This window comes from Ornithodoros turicata, chromosome 1 (genome assembly GCF_037126465.1).
Source record: "Ornithodoros turicata isolate Travis chromosome 1, ASM3712646v1, whole genome shotgun sequence".
NCBI classification, from domain to species: domain Eukaryota; kingdom Metazoa; phylum Arthropoda; class Arachnida; order Ixodida; family Argasidae; genus Ornithodoros; species Ornithodoros turicata.
This window is the reverse complement of record NC_088201.1, coordinates 90,901,744-90,927,075: the sequence shown is the minus strand read 5'-3', so window position 1 is coordinate 90,927,075 and position 25,332 is coordinate 90,901,744. Positions and strand designations below refer to the sequence as shown.

Here is a 25,332-nt window from a genome sequence, read left to right as displayed (position 1 = left end):
TGTGCGTCACTTTGCAGCTCTTCTACTATTCATGTTCATCACTGTTACATACAGATTCCAGCGTGCAGCCCGCATCAGCTGCTGTGATATTCGAAAACATTCAAATATTCAAATTTTTTGGGAAGATTCAAAAACTTTGAATACCAAATTTTTGAATGCAAATACGAATCGAATGTTGCAAATACTCCTGTTGTATTAGAAATTTCGAATATTCACACACATCTAAGTATAAGGTATACAAAATTGCAACCTCAGTGTCAACTCACCCAGCTTGTTTAGCATGAGGTCCTCCAGGAGATTGTGGCACATTTGGAGTTTATGTTCCTATCGCAAAGCTTGCGGTTTCTGCTAAGGCATGAAAATTTTGCACTGCTCATCCAGGAGGAGCTTCTTTGGTATCATGCTGTCATCATCGTCGTCGTCACCATGTGCTGCTGAGTTGTTGGGATAGCACCTTTCTTTTTCTGGCAGTAGCCGCATTCCGGGCTATTGTTTTAGCTGAATCAGAATGGAACAAAAGAACTGCTTTGTTATGCTGTCACTGATAATGCCTAGCTAATGCTACATTGCAAAATTAATTTGTGCATGAATAGAAAAAATCTATATTGTTCCTGTGTAATCACTCAACATATGGCAAACTTAGCAAGCTTCGTCTCATCCCATTTATTAATCCCAAGAGTCCTGAAAGGGCACAATATGAGAAAGTGGTACAGGTAGCACATGCCATTAAAGGAGTACAGAGGGCCATCCAAAAAAATTTCAGATTAAGACATCTGATGAAAGTGTGTGTGTCATTATACCGAACAGTGCGAAAGGTTTTGATGTGTGCAATTTGTTTCCCAGAAAAAAAAAACTCACATAAACATGGCTCCGCGCCTTCACCCTTAACTCGCAACTCCAGCTATAACGAGGATGAGGAGGTATGATGGCACGTCACCGATGACGGCATAAGGAGACTCGTTCTGGTTTGCCGGTCAGTGGGGGTCAGCGCCTTGTCCCTTTGCTGCCGTAAACCTGTTTTGCCAGTTTTCCCGGAGAATTGGGGATAGAAGGAGTGGCCGAAGCATTACCGAGCAAGGAGAAAGGCTTTATCAGAAACCCGAACAGCCGAGTAGCAGACGACAGCGGAGCAGCAGACGACATTTCTCTAGGCCAATCAGCGAGCGTTCTCCTTATAGCGTCAGCGCGAGGTTCCAGGCAGATCACAGGCTGGTGCTGCTCTTCACCACCATTGTGCACGGTCGCTTTTTGCGGCGTATTTTAAATTCAATTTCTGCGATAATTATGACTCTGTGCTGTAAATTACTTCGCATGGTGCATCTTACTGGCCTACTTAACAGTTTTATAGGAAGAAAACTGGGTGTTAAAAATGACTTCTGTGCTACTTTAAAGGAATAAACAGAAATAAATTCACAGGAAAAAGAAAAAAAAGGTGCACAGCAAAAAAAAAAGAAAAGGAACACAACCAATATGAAAGAGTAATGGAACACAAAGATAGCAAAATTCAATAATCATACACAAAGATAACTAAACAAAATATGAGTGCTTAAACATATTTATTCGGCTTTGGAAAGGTTTTAAAGAATAGTGGTGACGTGATCGCAGTGCCATTCCCTGTTCCTCAGGAACAAAGTAGTGATTTGGCTCAATCCCTAACTGACTGTTCATTATCCTACAAAATGTTTTTAGTCTCTCAATTTTCCTACGTTTTTCTGATGTTTCAATTTTTGCCTGACGTCTTAAGTCCGTTACTGAAATGTGTCTGCCATAAGCAGAGTATATAAATCTCAAAGCACTCTTTTGAATCCTTTCAATTTTTTCAATGTGGACCCTCTTATATGGGTCCCAGACATTAGTCGCGTACTCAAGAGTTGGTCGGATGATTGATTTATAAGCTACTAGTAGTTTTACGCTGACAGGAGTTTTGTTGAGTTTCCTTCTCAACATATCTAATTTCCTCATTGCCGAAGAGCATATTTTTTCTATATGCATTCCCCAGTCCATCTTTGATGTTATGGTTATGCCCAAGTACTTAAAACTTGTCACATTATTTAGAACAATATCGGAAGTGTCGTAACAAAAGAGGAAGGAATTCTTTCCATTTAGAGTGACCTGGCAAACCGAGCTCTTATCGAAATTAATTTGCATACCCCACTTGTTGCATCACTGGACTAGTAAACTGAATGCATTATTTAGTAATTCCTGATCTTTTCGACTTTTAACTGAACAGTACAACAACCCATCACCAGCAAAAAGTTTCAGTTTCACTGGTAACGAAATGCTTTCAGCCATATCATTTACATAAAGTAAGAACAGTAGTGGGCCTAACACAGACCCTTGCGGGACAGCAGAATAGACTGGGAGAACGAATGAGAAATGAGAACTGATATCAACGTACTGTGAACGGTTGTGCAAAGACGCCGAAATCCATGACAAAAGCTGACTACTAAACCCGTAGGTTTCTAATTTTTGGATAAGTTTTGTTATGCTCAACCTTGTCAAATGCTTTTTGCAAGCCAATACATATAACATCTGTTTGTCCTTTATTGTTCATAGTACTGCACAAATCATGTACTGTCTCTAGTAACTGCGTTACTGTGGAGTGTCTCTTTCTAAAACCATGTTGATATTTGTAGATTAATGTATGCTTTTTGAGGAATTCAAAAACATGTTTACATAATGTAAAGAAGTTGTAATAAAATGTGTATGTTGCAAGATTTTGGAACATATTATATGATATACATATTATATGATTGGTAGTAATATGTTCCAAAATCTTGCAACATATGCATGTTAGAGATATTGGTTGGTAATTTTTAACATCAGTTTTACGTCCCGATTTAAATACTGGTATTACCTGGGCTTTCGCAAGTCGTCTGGTACCACTCCACTATCTAGGGATTTAGTAAATATTACAGTCAGATAATATGACACCCATTCGGCATACCTCTTTAAAAATGCATTTGGCAACTCATCTTGCCCGGCAGATTATTTGGGGTCTACGTTGAGCAGTAAAGAAAAAACGCCTTCACGATCAATATTTACATTATCCATTCGTATATTCGTCCTAGTATCTAAGTTCTCACAGTACGGTCTTGAGTCGCGACTAAATACTGTTTGAAAAGAAAATAGTTATTGAACGCGTTAACTATACTGACGTTATCATTTACGAGGTCATCTTCAATCATAACACTGTCCACACGCTGCTGGTCTTCTGTAAGATATTTCCAGAATTTTTTGGGGGAGTCCTTTACGAATGTTTCCAAAGTGATACTGTGAAACCTTTCCTTTGCTTGCTTGAGCTCATTTTTTAATTGTGCACATAATTCCTCGATCCTCGCTTGGTTAACAGGTTTACGCTTACGTTGCCGTGAAATGCGGCGCTTTAAGTGTATAATACTTCTGGTCATCCACGGTGACTTTTGTTGAATTTTTTTACATTTCATTGGTACAAAGGTTGTTAAACAATACTGCACGCAATTTCTAAAGAACGATAGCTCATTCACATCATGATCCATTGCCTTCAGTGTGAACTCTGAGAACTTAAGTTGCAGATAGTCCAAGATTCCAACATTACCACATTGATTAAAATCGTAAACAGGTACATATTTCGAAGTTTGTCGTGATTTACTTATTTCAAAATCACAATTCAAGACAATCAACTTATAATCAGATACACGTTCAACCACATCAACTTCAGCAGATAGTAAGGGAGGAACACCAAGTACAGAATGCTGCTTGAAGATAAACCTCTACTCGCGTAAAATCTCTTACAATTTGCCTGAGGCCATAACGTAGCACAAGGTCGATTAACAAACTAGAATCAGTTACATACGCTGGGTTTTCTTGCAAAGTATCTCAATTAATGGATGGCAAACTAAAATCACCTAAAAGCAGAAGTCGAGTTCTTAGTGTTGAAATTTTAGACATATATTCTGTTAAATTCATAAGGAAGGGCGGTGTAGCAGTACGTGGCCATACACAACACCAATAATAAAAACGGCACAACCAATACTTATTTTGCACCAAACAGTTTCATTAGGGGACTGGTCTTCTAACAAGCAGTATTCTATGTTCGATTTAACAATAATCGCCACACCCCCACCCCGCCTATTTCTGTCATTTCTCAGAATTTTGTAATTAGGAGGTACAATCTGTTCATCTGAAATTTCCTCAGTGAACCAGGTTTCAGTAACCGCTGCTAGTACAGGATTATATGTTAGCAACAACCATTCCAATTCCAATGCCTTGTTCACCAAGCTCTTAGAGTGTTGAAACTTAGGATGCAACAATTACTGGGTCATTCATGTACCTTATGCTTACCTGCGAGACAAACAAGAGTTTCTGTATCGTCGTCCCACTCGTATATCTTGTTACCTATCTTTAATTGATCATGAATTGACTTCACCTTCGCTCCATTCACGCGTTCAGTTCACTTTGCCACAGACGCCGTCTGCTCCGAATTGTACACTGAGAGTAATCATGGTTAATATATATGGTTGACCCTTTTAATTTTTTTGCATTGTCTAAGAAAGACATTTTTTCTGTTGTCGTACAGTCTCATAATTACAGGCCTTCCCTTTCCCTTTTTTTTACGTCCAAGCCGATGAATTCTTTCAATACTTCTTACATTCAGACCAAGCTTTTTAGAAAACACATCCTCAACAACAAGAGACTTTAAATCTTCAGCGTGTTCACTTTCTGGTATGCCATAGATCACCAGGTTATTTCTTCTGCTATGGTCTTCTAAATCACAATCTTAGCATGTTGCTTCTGTATCTCCCCTTGCAGCTGCCGGACTGTTACCTGAAGATCTTCAATTGTTTTCGCTTGTTGAGTTACGAGGGGTGTTCAAGTCAAACCGGGACTTTCTGTCTCCTGAGTGTACAAATGGCTCGCGCTACTTTTTTTTCGTCATTTTCACGCGACAGGCCCCGACGTTCACCACGGGGTGGTCCAAAGTTTGTGCAAAACAGAAGACACGTGCTGGACAAGATGGCCAACAACGCGGTGAGCGCGCACATCGAACAGCGAATTGTCATGAAGTTTCTCATGAATGAAGGCGTAAAGTCACATGAAATTCAGAGAAGACTTCAGGCTCAGTATTACCAAGATACACTTACCCGCAGCAAAGCGTTTGAGTGGTACAAACGGTTCCGAGACGGCCGTACATCAGTGCAGGACGATCCCGGCCGGGGCGGCTCAGAGCCCAGTGTCAGAGTTCCTCAGAACATCATTGGTCATGATGAACACTGAACACTGAACACTGAACACATGATGAACACACTATCATTCATGAACACCTCCAGTTTTGGAAAGTTAGTGCCCGTTGGGTCCCGAGGCAGCTCTCCGTGTTTGACCGGCAGAGAAGACTGAAAATCTCCCAAGAGCTAAGATACCATTTCGACATTGAAGGACACCATTCCTTGATCGGATCGTCACGTGCGATGAAACGTGGGTACACCATTTCACTCCTGAGCCTAAACACGCATCAAAACAGTGGAAGCATCCGTGCTCTCCAGCTCCCAAGAAGTTCCGAAGCACCCCGTCTGTGGGTAAGGTCATGATCACAGTTTTCTGGGACAAGGCTGGTGTTGTTCATGTCGATTTTCTGCCCAGTGGTACCACCACCAATAGTGCATATTATTGCCAGGTTCTCAGGGATGTGCATAAGGTGCTGAAGCAAAAGTGGCCGGGCCTCATCACCAAAGGTGCCCTCCTCCTACAGGACAATGCTCGGCCGCATACCGCGCATCTCATGACACGCACCTTACAGGCACTTGGCTGGGAGCTGCTGCCACATCCTCCTTACAGTCCAGTCCTCGCCCCAAGCGATTTCCATCTCTTCAGGCCATTGAATGCGTTCCTTGGGGGCTGCCACTTCAGCTGTGACGACGAGGTCAAGGATGCGGTCCAATGATGGCTAAGGCACCGGGTTTTCCGCGAAATTTTGGCACGGAATTTCACGGAATCCCATATTTTTAGAGGTGTGCGAATATTCAAGTTCTTGAATTCGAATCAAATATCAACCACTCGAAGTATTTCATTTGCGAATCGAATACCCAATATTCGGATTTCTGAATATCCTGGGTCATACCACGCCAAGTGGTCCGGGGGGTCGCTCGACCATCACAGATTTTTACTGAAAAAATCAAGGTGGTTTGTAGTTACGTTATCATTCACGATACGTAATGTTGCTTTGAAATTCCAAACCGTTCCACCGCTAGAGGGGTCCAAAGTCTTCGCTGGGGGCAAAAACCATGTTTTGTTCCCTTGCGCGTCACGTCCATTATACTGCGCTTTGAAAGTTCAAATTTGGCACAGATGGTGTATATACATCCATTGTTATTGTGAACAAGCCTCGTTTGTTTATCTCAAGGGGAAGAGATGTAGAGTCCCACGCAAGTAATGTGAAAACAGTGTAACTTTGACAATTTTTATTGAAAGAACTGTACACACGAAGAAAATGAGACTTTGCACGTGGGAAGCCCGTCACGTCGCCATTCTAACAAAAAATATAATCAGGTTTGGAAATAATTTTCATGGTGAAAAAATACCGTCAATTCGGGGAAATGTGCTAAGTACACATATTTCAGGCGAAATTTTTTCGTAGGCGATAACAAGCTGGAGATGCGCGGTCTACAGATAATTATACCTAGACAAGTTGGGAATTCAAAAACAAAAAATTTGAAAAGTACTTTTTGTTGAAGCAGAGAAATTATTCTTTTTGCGACCGTACACGCGCGCCGCGCGCAGTGCGTGGCTAAGTCTCGATGCAGCAACGCTCGCCGGCCCAGTTCCACTTGAAAAGTACAGAAACTTTGCCGAGATTTATCAGGGGTACAGAAGAAGCCTGCTGTTGGACAAAGTAGCAATGAAACGATATAACCTTCGCTTTCCTTTTCTCGATGTCTTTGTGAAGCGCGCAGTCTCCAAAAATAAAAAAGACACAATGCATAAAACCACTGGACATAGCATAAAGCTATCCGTAATACGCATGCGGGGAAATAAACACACGCACTCGGTGGACATTATGTTACATTTTAATACAGGGAACAATGGTGGTGAGTAATGTAATAACGGTAGAGGATGAAGAGAGGGTCGTGAAAATATCCCGGGTTGAAGGGAACAAATGGGAGAACGACGTTGTCATTGCAGCCACATGGCATCGAGTGACCGGAGGGAAGCAGTGACACGTTCTTGTGCCAGGGACGGTGATGGCCTTTCTGTACCTGGTAGAAAGGGTGTCGTTGTGCGCTTCAATCTCCTCTTTTCCTACCCAAATCGGTGTGACGCTTGTCATATTTTGGTGTGCCCACGTATATAAGTCTTGGGGTGTTAATATTTGCTGATCAAAATGCCTTTGGATACTGGCTTTTGCTGCCAACCTCTTGAGTGTGCTACCAATGCCGTCGCAAGGACCTCTCCCGAGGGACATCGCAAAAAAGTGCCATGAAGCGCCAATTCCGAAGTTGGATTCATGGTGGCAGAGATTCACGAAGTTCTTTTTATTCTTATATTGTGATGCAGCGCCGTCGGTGAAGTAGGAAATTCTTCGAATATGGGGAGAGTCAGCAGTGAAATGTCGCAAAAAGGACGTTTGAAACGTACGTACTGTCGCATTTTCGTGTGATAACGAATCAGAGATCATGATGAATGTCTTGTCCTGTAGGTCACAGTCTTCTTCACAAACATCTCTGTAGTATACAATAATAGGGTGAATCGTGGCTTGGCTGTCGTGCCAATAGAACGACTGCGGTGAATTGTGAACCACGTAGCTGTATTTTCCGAAAAGTCCATTAACACAATTGCTTCGTCAGGAGGAAAGGTAAGCTTCAAATGTTGCAGAAAGCGAGATTGATCTTTCGTTATGAAGTGGTGCATTTTGAGGTCCCCGATGTCTTTGAGAAGGCGGTCACGAAGATCATCATATGGCAATATGATTGTGTCGAGCCTGCTGTGCAGTCCAGGTATCCACTGTTTCAAGGTAACATCTCCTATTACGTCGTCATCCCAGTCAACATTTGCTTCCAAGTATTCGTGGAGTTTGGCAACGCCTGGACACTCCTTGCACGCACCGCGCATACATCGCTCATCCTGTGTGTTGCACATGATCATGTCCAACAGGTGCTTATAGTCGTCCTTGATACCCAGCGTGTGCAGGATAAGTTTGACATTCTGGTGGTAATGGCACACACATACGGAGTGAGTTCCCGGCTCGCCCGCCAGAACACACCAAGGAGGGCGCAAATGTGCAAACGTTGAAAATCCAGCCTGGAGATCAGGGTTCTCTGTTTTCCACATTTCGTACGCTTCGCGCAAATTTGACAGCATCATTCTTCTCTGGTGTCCGTGCCGCGTGTCCTTCTTCCCGGGAAAGCTGTGTGAAACCCTGTCATCCTCATGGAAAGATGTTATTGAGGCTCGTGTATTTTCCTTCATCGCTCTGCCTAGCTTCGGACCTGGCTCGGTGAGGACACCTTTTTGTTTTCTGAGGCGTTTGGCGGCCCTCACCATCCTTTCACTAGCATTGAAAAAGTTTGAATCTTCCGCATGTCCCCACGAAGAAGGCGCTACGGTGAGTATAGCAACTTGCTTGGAACGAGACTTCTCCTCCTTGAACTTGTTTCGCAGCTCATCCAGAAGTTTCTCGTATTCAGCTGAGAGGTCTTCCTTCTTGAGGTTCCCACCAGGTAGACGGACTCGTAGGGACGATTCAAACTTTGCCTGAAGCCTCCTCCGAGCTTGTTCTAACTTTTTCTTGGCGTAGGAATGCCTTTTTGCGAAGGAATGCTTCCGAGTGATGGGAGTTTCACCTATTGCTAAGAGGGAGGCGTTGAGGCCTTGCAGCTCTTCGGGGCTTTCAACAACGGGTCCGCCTGTGATTGAAGGCGTTGTCGCTTCTTGTGGTGCTGGGGGTGTAAGAGGAGGCAGATTCTTCACTTTAATATGGCACTTGGGACACAGTCTGTCACCGGGTACCAAGTGCAACCCCACGGCAGCTCTCGCAAGATTGGCCGTTATCACGTTCGTACCTCTAGTTTGTTTTTTATGAACATTGAACGGATCAACACAGTTCTTTGACGCAAGTAGAGAGGAATACCTTGTAGCATAGATATAATGGTGATGCTGACATATTGTTGTGATGCTGTTTCTCTCGCGTTTGGATCGGAGAGAAATAATGTGCTGAGAGCTCTCGCTCAAATCATCAAACTTGAGCAGCCTTGTTGTCTTCACCAGCGTACGCTTATGGCAGTCTGATGGGCAAAAGCTACATGGTGGGAGAACGTTTCTGTCCACTCTGCCACACAAACAGACAAAGACAGACAGACTTATAAAGCGGACAAATGACTGAAATGGGAGGATAAGGAGAGGAAAACAGGAACGTGCAGTGCTAAACACGGGGCACATCTAGAATTCGCAGTTACCACAGGCGGCCTACTACACTGCTGTACAAGGTAAAAAGTTAACAAGGTGTAAAGACATACACAAGGTCTCAACACACCATTACGAAGCCAAACACGTCATTATGCCTTTTTCATCGTTGATTCTACATTGCTGTAAGCTTATACTCGCGTACTGGGTACACCAAACTTTTAGTTTTAGGAAGCAACAGAGATATTAGTTGAACACCACCTAAAAATTTACACTCAGGAATCCGTTGCTGCCTTATGGCACCGAACAACATGTAGAGACAGCGGTGCTGAACACGACAGCGATTTTTAATGACCATACGTTTTCGACGCCTGTTTTTTACATGCGACAATTTTAGTTGTGAGGTGTTTCATTTGTTGTGCTGTTCTTAAATGACTTGGTGTATGATCCAATCAGGTTGCATATCCCGCTACTGATTCCGGGGCCAATATAAATACTCCAGTACACTAGGCGATTACGGAAGAGTTTACAAGCTGCTGCAGTACCCTAAGCACTAGTAAGGGAGGTGATCACGGACTTACCCTCGTAACCATTCGCCGCTAGTACTTCGAGCGGACACAGTCTCGTTGTCCTCCATCACGATGCGCACGCCATGGAAGACAGTCACTCGAATAGCGACACAGCACTTCCAACTCCGTGGTTCCTTACATCACGTGAGGATTGCGTATCGCTAAATCTTTTAAAATTTTGCACACAGAGTCCTTGAGAGCCTTTAAGCACCCGTCATAAACATACAGTCATATCACACCTTAACTGATGGAGGTGAGATATACCCACCGACACCACCGCGTCTGGGAGTAAGAAGTTCTCCAGCATGTTTCCCACGAGTACATACAAATCCCCGGCCAGGCGTGAATAAGTCGACTTGAACAAGCTGTTTCCACAAAATTTACACACATGACATGCACTTGGATATAGGCCCATAGGCCAAAGCGGAACAGTCTCATTTTGTTATTTCTCGACACTTCAATCTGAGAGCAGGTGTCTTCTGTACTGTACCTCCGATAAATCTCCGCAAAGTTTCTGTAGTTTTCCAGTGGAACTGGGCCGGCGAGCGTTGCCGCATCGAGACTTAGCCACGCACTGCGCGCCTCGCGCACATACGGTCGCGAAAAAAATAATTTCTCTGCTTCAACAAAAAGTACTTTTCAAATTTTTTGTTTTTGGATTCCCAACATGTCTAGGTATAATTATCTGCAGGCCGCGCATCTCCAGCTTGTTATCGCCTACGAAAAAATTTCGCCTGAAATGTGTGTACTTAGCACATTTCCCCGAATTGACGGTATTTTTTTACCATGAAAATTATTTCCAAACGAGGCTCATTCACAATAACAATGGATGTATATACAGCATCTGTGCCAAATTTGAACTTTCAAAGCGCAGTAGAACGGCCGTGACGCGCAACGGAACAAAACATGGTTTTTGCCCTCGGCGAAGACTTTGGACCCCCCTAGCGGCGGAACGGTTTGGAATTTCAAAGCAACATTACGTATTGTGAATGATAACGTAACTACAAACCACCTTAATTTTTTTCTGTAAAAATCTGTGATGGTCGAGCGACCCTCCTGGACCACTTGGCGTGGAATGACCCTCCTACTATTTGCCGAATACGAGCAACATCTCCCGAAACTGGGCTTCACCTGAAGCTGCTCTGCATGAGGTGAAGCCTGCTTTACGAAACTACCCATGCTGCAGGACCAGAACAGACAGATTGTAGTTCAGCTTAAGATAACCTTAGCCCAAGTGTTTTTGCGCGTACTTTGCCTGAGGAAGGGGTGGCGTCCCTCACGTGTGCAGTTTAGCGGTGGCAGTGGAGGACTTTGATTTGATGTCTGGGAGATTGTCTTTAAAGACCCTTAAAAAATGCCTATAGCCGAGAAACAAAAAGGGTGTCCTGTAACTTCCACAGGGCATGTATTGTAAGCTCCTTCCTATAATATTCCTATAAAGTTCCTATAAACCCTGTAAATTTTGAAAGATCTTTCAGCAGGTATATATTTATTGCAGGCGACAGACCTTTGTTTTTGTCAGAGGAGAACACAATATATCATGTACTATGTAATGCTGAACCACAACAGTGCTTTCAATCTGTAATTTTATAAAATATTTTTGTTCCCACATTATCCAAGAAAATAAAGTGTTTCCCATTTCAAGCAGCCCTTGACGTGGACTGCTTGCCCCGGAAAATCGCGGAATTTACCAGTCGATGCCGCAGAATTTTGAATTTGCCGCAGCAGAAAACCAGGGGCCTTAATCATGGCTGCTACACGCTGGTAAGGATTTCTACGCTGCTGGCATCAAAGCCCTCGTAAAACGCTGGGACCAGTGCATTAGTGCAGCTGAACATTAAGTCGAAAAATAAAACTAATTTCTCGCCTGTGAGTTCATTTTACTTTTGCGAAAAATGAAAAGTCCCGGTTTGACTTGAACACCCCTCGTATTATGGATAACGTATTCTCTACAACTGAAAGTCTTTCTCCAATTTCGGTCGCAGTTTGCTGAAGTATATCGCGCACCTCTCGAATCTCCTGCAGAGTACATTTCATGGTTTTGTTCATCTCATCTTGCTTAGCTATGAACATTTGCACCATTTCTTCAATAGCGAACCCCGGGTTTGTCTCTATGTCCTCTGATGTAATCACTTTACGCAACATGCTCCATGAATCAATCAATTCTGCATACTACCGGGCACGGTAGCACAACCACACATAATTCATCACTTTTTGTAACTATTCGTAAGACGAACAGTAGCAACCTGCACGGCAAACAGAAGAAAATTTGACATCATTTTCGTTGAGGTGCTGCCATGCCCTCTCATTAAAGGCGCTCTAAAATGCAAAAACAAGTGGACTTCAAATCACATTCCACACTATGTTAATTTCGTACTTATCACAATTCAAAACTTCGATTCCGTTACGTCGCTACAATAAAAAATATACGGGACTCTTTCTTGCTTCAGTGGTGCGAAGCAGTGAATGTCGTTTCAGGTCGTACATCAGTGTTTTTAGTCCATGCTGCGCATGCCACGCCATGGAGCAGTCCCGGTGAAAAACATGGTGCGTGTTACGAGGCCGCCTGGCGTTGCTCTCCGAAGGACGTGAAAATAAATATTGTCAGTGGAACATTTGCGAGAACTGTTGTAGGCTACAATTCAGTGAGTAAGTTTTGAAAAATGAAGCAGTGCACATCATGTTGCGCGTATGTGGAACACTGCGATCGGACCCATTCCAAATCTACAAGGCCACATTAGGTAAGCGTGCGCTTCTCCTGCTGTCTCATTGGATGCCGCCAATCGTCGCTTCCTGTGGATCCCATTCGTTGCCGCCAAAGACGGCTCTGTCTTCACTGCATTTTTCTTCTAAACGGTAGCACTGTGTGAACTAATGCTGCTTGTATTATACTAATTGAAACACAGACTTTCATTTGAGAGAAAGTAGTTTTTGCATTTTAGTGCCCCTTTAATGGTACAGAAAAAACAAAATACAATACACTACTCTGTTTTGGCCAACATCCAGCATGTCTGATGCCTGTCAATGTGGGAAGATGTAACCACTGTTTTCTTATTGCTCCATTGTAGCGTTCGATTTTTAATTTTCTGCTATACCTTCAGCGTACGAAGAGACAAGGTATAGGTACATATATAAATATTGTCTGCCCTGAATAATAATGTTTCAATAAATAATTGTGTGTGAACTGAATGTCCTGAAATTACCTACCTTTTAGTTCAATTCAGTTGCTCGGCTCCTTTGCCCTCGGATATGCTGTCTTGCACTGGAATTTTTCATTTGGCAAGCCTCTGAACGTGTTCAGCCAATGTAGCTGCAGGAATGACAAATAAATTATATAAATACACATGGCAACAACTTGGAGTCACCTGGGTTCATAACACATTATTTTATTCACTGTCACCACTTCATTTATGTTCCTATCAGCCTGGGAATTTTTCCAGACTGTTTGTACTCTGGTTTTTGTGTTTGCTTTGTTAATTGATGAAAACAGAGAAAGGTGTATTGTCCTTCTGTTCCCCCCCTTGACACTGGCACTGACAGTGACCTCTTCCAACACTACCTAGATAGATACAGCGCGACCTGGTCGACAAGCATGCAGCTCGTCCACATGATGTATCAATTAAGAGGCAGCCAATCAGGATCGTGTTTTCAACGGCTGTAGCCAATCACGAACGTGCTTTCAGCGTTCATGGTCATGGAGAAGAACCACTGTCGTCTGCGAGTTGTGACTGAACGTCCCTGCATACTAAATGAGAAAATGGCGTAAATGCAGGCTAGCTGGTGGATAAATTCCATGATAGGCAAGCCTGAGCGATGGGCAGGACACGTAAACAGACACAAACACGAAGGCTTCGTGTTTGTGTCTGTTTACGTGTCCTGCCCATCGCTCAGGCTTGCCTATCATGGTAAATGAGAAAACTTGGAAATAAAATGCAAAACGGACTCAATGTTTCTCAGAAGTGATATTCTGAAAAGCGTCTTGCACATTTTCTCTAAATACTTAGGTTTGTAGGTTCCAAGAGAGCTGCAATCGTTGGCGGGTTCTTGAATTTGCAGAACGGTGAATCGCACAGCAGACGAATTCTGGCAATATATGTCTACGTAGCGAAGGAGGGAGAGGAGGCAATGTGCAGCCTTTCTCTATCTAGGTGGTGTTGCCTCTTCTCAGTAAACCGGAAATATATTTTAACAACGCTGTGTTGCCTCTGCAGATTGTATCAATAAGGGGGACAAGGGGACAAGTGAACAGACATTTACAGAAGGAGAGGGCAGTAGGAAGCAGTGGGAGACAGGGGGCTGGTGGGTGTCTTTGGCACACTTCCATGGAACTGCCAGAAAAGCCAGGAAAAACCTTAGACAGCGCAGTTGTCGGGAGGCTTCGAACCCCACAGTGCCTTATAGTACCTATGTTGTATGCATGTGTGCGTGAACCAGAAGAAAAATGTAGGAGAGAGTGTATTAAAGGGACTATTGCATCCATTGTGATCAATTCCGAAAGTACAATGCTATCTTACTCTTCGTTAGGTCTGTGAGACTACATGAAATTTCGAGTTCAAGTCGAGTCGATCTCATACCCGACCACAACTCGAAGTTACAAATGCTGACTCGTCACCTTTCGAGTACTCGATATTAGGCCTGTGCGAATATTCAAAATTTTTGAATAACGAATCGAATAACTGCATATTCGATTCGATTCGAAATCGAATAGCGATATTCGAATATATTTCGATACTTCTTCGAATAATGCACGTTGTCTTTATCAAAATGACCGCTCTGCACGCGTAATCAGTTTGCCTTTGTAACATTAATTAAAAAACGCACGTGAATCCTTCGATTTACGTACAAAATTTTGGGGGAGAAATTCCTGAAAGGAACAAGTGCCAAAGCTGTTTCCCGAGATGGTCTCATCGCCATCGCGAGAACTACCCTGCGCAAGCGCCGCGTCTGTTCACTGCCTGGTGATAGTGGTGGGCGATAGTCATCCAAACACTATCAATAGTACTATCGATGGTTGAGACGACTACTCATTTAACTATCGATAGTTATGATCAAAGCTATCGATAGCTTGAACTATCGATAGTAAGTTGGACACAGCCCAAACCCGCTTGCTGCAAAATTGTAGAACTGACTGCTCCAAGTTGTATCATCAATCTAACCAAGGGTTCTCAAACTTTGTGGGCCCAGGGAACCCCTGCACACTTGCAGACACACTGGAGGAACACCCCCCCTCCCAGCTCGCAGGATCTACTTTTGCAAGAACACAAATGGGATCACACAAAACTAATAATAAAACACACAGTTCATTTCACTTTATGTTACTGTCATGGTAATACAGGTCCGTGACAATTAACGACCACTAATTCTTCTTCAGAAGGGCCCACATTATAGCATTGTACATGTATATTACTCTGATATTTCATATTTCATGAACTTGATAATTTATTTCCCAGTATCATATTTCTTTCTTCCTTTTCTTTTTCCTTTTTTCCCTCCGAGAGGTAACAACCAATCAAGAGCGAAACGCGATAGTCGAACTGCATGCGAAAAATGAGAATTCAGAAGGTTTTGTTTCCGATGAAAATATATTCATCTTTTAAATTGTGCGTGACTAAACTGTCGATAGTTTGCATAAGCGAAATGCAAATTCAGGCGGTTTCGCTTTTAAAAGAAATATTAGAAATTTTTGAATTCGTAGTGAACAAAGTATTTAGACAAGAGAGAAACTGATGTTCAGAGGCTGGAACACATAGAAGGGACAGACACAAACAAGCCTCAAATTGCCTAAGAAATCAACGATGAAAGATGAAAGTCACTGAAAAGGTTAGCCAGCTGTAGGGATCGAACCCACATCTTCTGGATTACCGGTCCAGGGCTCTACCAATTGAGCTAAGCTAACACGCCTCTCCAGCGACTTTCGGGGTGCGTCATCTGAAGGGACGACAAACCAGCCACTCACTCTCACTCACCCTCCTTTCACTCTTACATTTTTGCTCACTCATACGCACATTCATACGACGGAAATCGACGCAAGCGGCACCTGTTGAACAAGAGAGAAACTGATGTTCAGAGGCTGGAACACATAGAAGGGACAGACACAAACAAGCCTTAAATTGCCTAAGAAATCAACGATGAAAGATGAAAGTCACTGAAAAGGTTAGCCAGCTGTAGGGACCGAACCCACATCTTCTGGATTACCGGTCCAGTGAGAGTGAGAGTGAGTGGCTGGTTTGTCGTCCCTTCAGATGACGCACCCCGAAAGTCGCTGGAGAGGCGTGTTAGCTTAGCTCAATTGGTAGAGCCTTGGACTGGTAATCCACAAGATGTGGGTTCGATCCCTACAGCTGGCTAACCTTTTCAGTGACTTTCATCTTTCAAAGTATTTAGAGTTTGCAGGAGCAAGACACGAATCCTGAAAGTTTCGTTTTCAAAAGAAACCTTCTCAACTTTTAAATTTGGATCGAACAAACTATTGATAGCTTGCAGGAGCGAAAAGCAAATTCAGGTGGTTTCATTTTGAAAAGAAACATGCTAACATTTTAAATTCGTAGTAAGCAAACTATTGATAGTTTGCAGAGGGAACAACAGCGAGAAACCACGTTGGATCTATGTTATTATTTGTACAATTTTTTAAGCGTGTCTCGTGGAAGACGACCCGAAGCAGGTTGATTTATTCATCGGCAAACATTCTTTTCTCCACCATCTTCAAGACGACGCAGGTAGTTGGAGAGGCGTATAGGTTGCAAAGAAGTCTGAAATTGGCTTGTGGAATGCTGTCTCTGGTTAGCATCACACGTGTTTGTAGAGCTAGAGAACATAACACTGTGTTCCACAGAACACGGTCACATCAGCACTGATACTGGTACATGAAAGTCGGCATATTTATTGAGGTCTTTTCACTTAATATATTGCAGTGCGAACGCGAAGCAGACAACCTCGGAGACAATCGCTTGCACTGCACTCCCATTTGTGTGCCTGGCTTACGTCCTTCTTGCTTAGCTGAAGAGGGAGGGCAAATCTTTAAAGCTCATTTATGTTATTAAAATTACACGAGGGATTAACGAGACGACTCGAAAAACGTGTGCAAAATCTGTTAAAAGATGTTAACTTTCCATTAAAAGATGGGACTTCGGGTGAATAATACAGTAGAATCTCGATGATATGAATCTCACAGGGTAGCGGAAAACATTTGTATCATCCGAAATTCGTATAGAAAGAATTACACCAAAATACAGTAAAATCTCGATGATATGAATCTCACGGGGTAGCGGAAAACATTCGTATCATCCGAAATAGAAAGAATTACACCAAAACAAAAATTTAGGCAAGAAAACAGACAGTGACTGTTCATTTTCCATTACTGTCAGTGAAAGAGGTCGGTCGTAACGATTTTCTCTCTTCGCTTTTGGCCAATGCTGCCGAAATTTGTGACATGATTCAAAAGGCCCAGCACGTGCTCTCCATGCTTTTTCTAAAGCGGGCTTCTCTTAAAGCAAGCATGCGTTAGGTGAAGCCGCCTTGCGGAATGCCGCTGCGTAATGTTGCCGGAAATTTTCCTGATATGTTCCCTCCACGTGTTCTGGTCGTTGTTATCCTGTTTAGGATGTCGTCTTCTGTACCATCGAGGTTGTTAGAAATACAAGCCTTAAATAAATACCAGTCGCGGGATAACGCAATGATGGCACGCACGAAAGTAGGAGTGCGGAAATTTCGCGAATTTTTATTTTCACAACTATTTTTGTGAAAAAGTAGGGGTGCGCAAATTATGCGGGTAAATACGATAGTCCCTTTAAGAGCAACAACAGCAACTTTATTTCGAGATGATGGATGGGGAGTTTCATCACCAGGGGCGATACTCTACCCCGAAGTCTATGGTATCCAGAACGGTGGAGAGAGCTTGGAGGGCAGAGCATTGGTGTGCTGGATGTGGGCAGGGACAAAGCAATTTTGCGAGAGACAGGGGGCGAGAGTCATTAAGAGATGTGGAGAGGACGGTTCGGGAAGGTTGAAATTGTGGGCAATGAGCAAGAAGAATGTGCTCTAGATCTTCTACGGCACCGCAGTGACTGCATTAGGGAGAGTCAACGTGCCTCAAGCGGTAACGCCACTGCACTGTTAAAGCCACATCGAGGCGCATTCGATGAACTAATGCGGCATCTTGATGACAGGTATGTCGAGGCATGCAGAAAGCGAGTGCTAGATCAACTCTGCTCACCATGGCTGGGGGAAGAATGTCAGCGGTCCTATGGCCTTTAAGAGCGAATGCATGTGTCATTAGGCAAATGAGGCTGCTATGCAAGCCGTCACAAAGCACGTGCCAGCTTGGTGGAACTGGTCAAGGCACTCGACCACTAATCAAGAGCTGCATGGTTCAAATCCCACAGCTATCTGGCTTTTTTGACAACTGCCTTACTTCAACTGTTCATATTCCCAGGAACCTTGGGGCTCGTGTTGTGTTGTTCTGTTCCAGCCTGAGAACAATTACTTTCTCACCAGGTGCCACTGCCTCATAATTGTCTCATGTGTGTGTGTCAATGGAAAAAAAAAATGTAGGAGAGTGTGTTTTGAGAGTGAATGCGTGTCCTGTTACTCAAATGAGGCTGCTTGGCAAGTCACAATGCACATGCCAGCATGGTCGAACTGCATGAGGCTGTCGACTGGTAATCGAGACAGGAGCAGCTAAAATTCTGCTGCTGTCTGGCTCTTTTTACGACTGTCTTACTTCAACATGTGTCATTGCCCAGTTTATTATAATTTATAGGGGTGTGCAAATCCGAATATTTTAAGTCGAACCGAATATCGAATCGAATGGGGGAAAAAATTCCGAATACCGAATCGAATATCGAATATTCGTGCAAAATTTACAATACATATGTGACTTTCGCACTAAAAGTTTCCATTTCGTAGCCCATGGCTTTAGTGTAATTTTTCTAGCATTAACTGTCACAAGAAAGACATGTAATTCTTCTGTTTAAAGCCCCTACTCTATAGTGTTGTATGAGAGTGCTTCCTGCTTTTCGGGTGAGCCTACAATTACTGGAGTGGTTACCTTCATTTCAAAGTTTTATGCCAGGCAGTAGCATATTATACAGATGAGGCTGTAGTTGTTTCAGACAACCACAGGCCATTTGTGAAACAAACGAATTGGCATCCTGCCTCAGCTTTGCCATGAACACCTTTTAGTTTCTTTGCACTCGCCCTAGGAAGTTGCACTACTGAAATTTTAGATGCAAAGGACATTTTTAAGACACCCTTCTTGTTCGTGGGCTGTAGTCATTATTCGAGAGTCCTAACCTTTTAAAGGTAACCTCACAGACATCAAATCAAAGTCCCTCGTCGGCACCACTAAAGTGCATGTGGGAGAGGCGCCGCCCCTTCCACAGACGATGTCTACAAAACTAACTTTGGTTAATGTTATCTTAAACTAAACACCGTCCCGCCTGTGTTGATCCTGCAGCAAGGGCAATTTTGTAAAGCAGGCTTTACCTCATGCACGGAAGCATCAGGTGAAACCCACTTTCGGGTTGTGTCGTTCATATTCGCGGAATAGTCGAATATTCGAAAAATCGAATACTGGATATTCGATTCGCGAATCGAATAGTTCGAGCGTTTGATATTCGATTCGAATTTGAGAATTTGAATATTCGCACACCCCTAATAATTTAAACCTACATTCACGAGGAAAACACAAATGTTCAAACGGCCGGTATTAACGAATAATTCTTATCGACAGTCTATCAATCTCTTTTCTTTATTTTTTAGATCCGTGTTAGAGCCGCGAAGTAACTGTGGCTATGAGTGGTGCACAGACGTGGACATATGGAGCGAGGACAGCAGGAAGGATTGGGGCGGCGGGTTTAGTAGGTGTCCTGGGCAAACTTCAAGGTTGCCGTGCTGACATTCTTCTGGAAGGTCTGCCAGAAAACCCTATCATGTGATGGCTTATCATGTGTTTAATCACTATCAACGTGTGCTATCTGTTGCCGTCGCACGTGGTTAGCCTTGAACTTGTTTACTTGGGCATGCCATACTTAAGCGGCGTATCACGGAAATAAAGGATTCCTTCCCCTGCTCAAAGCTGGCAGTTACTCAGCCAGACACCTGGGAGACACGACATGGTGTCAGGAGCGGTGTAGCTCGCGCCTACGTTATGTTCCTTTGGTTCCCAAATGAATACCAACGCCGAAGCCAGCAAGCCAGTTGTCTTCTCGACGCCCTTCACAGTACGGCAGCCAGAACCCTTCAACTTCGAGTCCACGACCGAGTGGGAAGCCTGGATACAGGAGTTTGATGATTACAGGTTTGCATCAGGCCTCTCCGACCGCAACAGTGAAGCCCAAGTCAGGACGCTCTTGTATACGATGGGGAGGCAAGCAAGAAAGGTCTTCAGCACCTTCAACCTTTCCGAAGAAGAAGCGAAAACCTACGATACAGTCAAAAAAAAGTTTGACGAGCATTTTTCACAAATAGACAACATTGTCTACGAAACTGCCCGCTTCCACCGTCGCTGCCAAGAGCCCAGAGAAACCGTCGACCAATTCATGACTGCGCTGCATACGCTGTCGGAAAGATGCAAGTTTTGCGAAATGAAAACCCGAATGATTCGCGACAGGTTTGTTTTGGGACTCAAGGACTGCACCCTGTCTGAAAGCCTACAAATGGATCCTGCGCTAACAGCATCGTCTGCACTCGCCAAGGTTCGCCTCAGGGAAGGCATACAGAGGCAACAGAAGGAACTCCAAGGTGGAGACGGAAGTTTGCCGCAAGGCGACCCTAACATCGACAGTGTGGGGCGTGGAAAGAAGATCCCATCTAGACCAGTCTAGGACGCCGAATCAGAAAAGTGGCCAGGGAAGCCAAAGTGATTCCGAGCACGATGGAACTCCGTGTGCTTGGTGCGAAAGACGGCAACACCCTCGTACTACCTACCCAGCAAGGACGGTAAAGTGCCATTTTTGCAAGAAAGTTGGACATTTTGCCATAGTCTGTAGGAAGAAATCTCAGAGTACCTGTAAGTTTCGTCTTTCTACCGTACGCCACGAGGGCGAAACATACTTTTTGGGAACATTGACCAACAGAATGTCAGCAAAGTATACCAGTGTCGTTATTAATGGTGTGGCAGTGAGCATGAAAGTTGATTCGAGGCAGAAGTAACTGCTGTTCCCGCGTCGTTTTCTGGTAACCCCAGTGTGCTAGAACCTACCAAAGAGATATTGAAAGGACCGTCGAGACAAACTCTGCAAGTACTAGGCAAATTCACTGCGGACATAATATGGAAACGCAAAGTGTCCCGCGAAGTCATATATGTTGTAGAATCGCTCCAGACAGCACTGCTAGGATTGCCCGCTCTGGAATCGCTAGGCATCATAAAATTCGTGGAGCCGATGGCCCCTTCCTCAAAGAAGGTGGAAGACCAATTCCCACACCTCTTTCACGGATTAGGTACGCTGGAAGGCGAATACCACATCAGACTTCAAGAAGGCTCAACGCCGTTCGCAATTTATACTGCGAGAAGAATTCCAATTCCTCTTCGGAAAAAAGTGAAGAAAGGGCTCCAAAATATGGAAAAGAACGGGGTTATCAGAGTGGTAGAAGGCCCAACCTCTTGGTGTGCAGGCATCGTACCGGTTGTTAAACCTTCGGGAGACGTGAGGATATGCGTGGACCTTACAAGGTTGAACTAAGCAGTCCTGCGAGAACGTTATGCATTACCCATGGTAGAAGAAACGCTGGGGCAGCTTCAAAACGCTCGTGTATTTTCTAAACTTGACGCAAATTCTGGCTTTTACCAGATCAAGTTGTCGCCAGCAAGCCAGGAATTAACAACCTTCATCACGCCTTTTGGCAGATACTGCTTTACGAGAATGCCTTTTGGTATAACCTCAGTGCCAGAGTACTTTCAAAAGAAGATATCCGAGATACTTAACGGCGTTCCAGGGGTAGCGAACATGATGGATGACATTCTTGTTTATGGGGAGATCGAAGCGGAACATGATTCTAACCTCCAGAAAGTTCTGAGGAGACTGCAAGCGTCGGGCGTGACACTAAATGCCGCAAAGTGTGTGTTCAAAACAAAAGAAGTAAAGTTCCTGGGCTATCTACTCAATGAAAATGGAATAAGTCCAAACCAGTGCAAAGTCTTTGGAATCAAAAACCTTCCACCACCAATGGATGTTTCGGGCGTCAGACGGTTTTTAGGGATGGCAACTTGCATGGCAAGGTTTCTACCTTATCTAGCCCACAAAACTGCACCGCTGCGAGAGTTGCTGCGAAAGAACACAGGATGGACCTGGGGCCCATCACAACAAGCTGCCTTTAAGGACATTAAAGACGCCATCGCATCGGCAGAATGCACCGCTAGGTATAATCCCGCCTACCCAACGATATTGTCAGCGGACTGCTCTTCATACGGAATTGGCGCTGTTCTCATGCAAATTCAACCCGATGGCGAAACATGGCCCGTAGCATTTGCCTCGAGGTCACTAACCCCGACAGAGCAACGTTATGCACAGGTAGAAAAAGAGGCGCTCGCCCTTACATGGGCCATGAAGAAAGATTTCAGGAGCACCTGTGTGGACTTAAAGGAGCATGGAAATCATTTGGAACATATATTTTTTCACCGCTTGATATGAACATACTACCTTCATAAACTGTTACGGAAAATATTTCCTTCGAAAAGCGCGAATTTCCTGAGAAAATTAGTTTGGAAGAATGCGCTCCGCGGCGATAGTCTCCCCCAAGCCGAGTCTGGCGTGTGGTGACGTCAGGCGTCCGAGCACTTCATTGGCTGCCGGAAGCGTCCGCTCCCCGCCAGAATCGTCTGCTAGCTCAGGAATCATGGCAACTTACCGACTGAGACGCTGATGCTATTTATTTGCGTTTGACATTCACTTGCGTTCTTACATGATTTGTCTCGTAAGTTTTGCATAAAACAAGACTGCGGGCAGTGTAAAAGGTGTAGCCAGGCCTCTGTGTTGCAGTGACGGCCCGGGTTGAGGTGGATCGTACGCGGTTGTGATTTCTGTTCCGATTGTGCTGAGGTGTCGTTCATTAGTGAACAGTATTGTGCCTGTGTGTGCAGCATATATATATATGTGGTACGACTAAATACGTTCCTGTCAGTTGGAGATTTATTCCATGTGCCAGTGTTGTATTCTGCGTATGACCATTCAAAAGAGAAAATGATTATTTGACCATGTATTTTGGGGTTTCCCACAGATCGCTAGCAGATGAACTTTACTAACTTTATTTTGGTATTCATGTTGTAGTGTTTGTGGAAACGTTACGCTCCTGGTATCACTAAGATATGGTAAGCGCAATGTTACACAGCTATGCGTTCATTGGTCCGCTCTTTCGCCTCAGAGATGCCAGTGTCCATGCGGTTCAGAGCCCATAGTGTTGACCACAACACGGAGAAGTCATGATGGTCGGCAACATCTTCAAGTGAAAACACTGGTCACTGCGCCGCGTCTTCATGACTATGCATTTGTAAATAAGAAGAAGCACTATATTTCAATCCGAATGTTCGTTCACACTTAGCAGCATCACTTACCAGCCTCCGGTACATTCGTGTGGCGAAATCGAAGCTCGAGGAACTTAGCCTCCAACTCCATAAAACGTTTCGTCGAGAAGAGCAGACGTGTCGCCTAAAGAGTGTTCAATTCATCACCTGTCCTTCGCACGGCGTCCGATGAGCAACAACGCTTCCTTCCCGGTCGGCTTGCCAGCGCGCGCCGGAGAAATCGCAAAAAATAAAGAAAAAGACGGCGCGGTCACATGACGTCAGCGGCTGACAGCCGAGTGAGGGGGCATTTCTGCCGCGAGATTCAAAGCTCCCTCGCGCTCCAGGATTGCGCGCTACGCTCAAACTTTTTGTGCGAATATGTATCACAGGGCTCAGAATCATAATTTCTACTTCTCCCGTCATATTTTATTCCGATCATTTCCATGCTCCTTTAAAGTGACATTTGAGACAGATCACCAACCCTTGGTAACGCTTTTGGGGAAGTCTGCTCTGGACATTCTACCGCCTCCATTCAGCGCTTTAGGATGAGACTCATGCGCTTCACCTACGACGTGGTGTACGTGCCCGGCAAAAAGATGGTTACCCCAGACACATTATCCAGAGTGCCAGCCAGTAACCCCAAGGACGAAAAATATGGCATCGGTACAACGGAAGTAGAAGCCTTCGCTCACGCTGCACTGGGTAGCATCTCGTCTAGTGTCCAGCTAGGAATGGTCAAGACAGCCCAAGAGTCAGACGGCACATGTCGGCTTTTGAAGCGATGTTGTGAAACCGGTTGGCCACAGAACCATTCTCTTCCGTTCGAACGAATGCCGTATTGGCAAGATCGCGCCTTGATTACATGTTGCAAGGGTGTGCTCCTTAGAGGAACTCGTCTCGTGATACCAAAAGAACTTCAGCTCCAGACTTTACGCTTTCTTCACGACGGTCACCTTGGAATAGTCCGCTCAAGAGCGCTCAAAGCGAGAGAGAGCGTGTGGTGGCCGGGGCTTTTCCCGTCTTTATGGCTTCACGCATCAAACTTCAAGTCCTCGCTATCCGCAAGCTAACGGAGAAGTAGAAAGAATGGTCCAAACCATTAAAAGGGTGCTGCAGAAGGCGGATGACCCCTACTTATCACTGCTTGCATACAGAGACACGCCGGGGCCCATTGGGAAAAGTCCTGCCGAGATACTGAAGGGACGAAGGCTACGATCAAGACTCCCAATACATCCGCGACTGCTTCGACCTCAGAAAGTCAACTTCAAGATGCTTCGCTACAAAGATAAAAGTTGCCGTCGGAAACAAGCGGCGGATTTCGACAAGCGACACGCAGTAAGAGAAATGCGTTCGCTAAAACCCGGCGAATGTGTTTGGGTTAAAGACTCCAAGAAACAGGGAACCGTCCTCAGAAAGGCCGACGCACACAGGTCGTACATCGTTCGCACCTCCTGGGGAGACATCAGGAGGAACAGAAGAAGCCTGGTTGACATCTACTGTCCTGAACTGGAACCGCCTCGACATCAACCTCCTCCTAACCAACAAGAAGGGAACGACATACGAAGCCCTATACGAGGAACGTGCGAGCCACCCTACGAAGTGCATGAGGACATTAATAGTGACAGTGATCAACTCCAGGAACTGAGTAGTCCAATCGCAGTGACACGGTACGGCAGACACGTATACTGACCGTCATGGTACGGGGTTGAGTAATAAGTGAGCGTGGTGCGTGAGCACCGAAACATGCTTGACTTTTTCATGCTTGACTTTTTTTAGTTTGCACAAAGAACTCTTAGTGCTTTTGAAATAATGAAATTGAGTTATTATTGGGAATTGCAATAAGCGTTTGCAATGCTTTGAAAGTGCAGGTTTGAGTGTGCAAATTTA

General features: G+C 44.4%; 1 long non-coding RNA gene across 3 annotated transcripts in view; it reads right to left on the bottom strand.

Annotated features, from left to right (window-relative positions):
- LOC135378460 (uncharacterized) overlaps positions 1-25,332 on the bottom strand; it is a 66,658-nt gene that overhangs the window by 31,959 nt on the left and 9,367 nt on the right. For all 3 annotated transcript variants that reach the window (XR_010418392.1, XR_010418394.1, XR_010418393.1), the window contains exons 4-5: positions 13,152-13,254; positions 267-498 (exon numbers count right to left, since the gene is read on the bottom strand). This is a non-coding gene — a long non-coding RNA (uncharacterized LOC135378460). The remainder of the gene's footprint in view (positions 1-266; positions 499-13,151; positions 13,255-25,332) is intronic.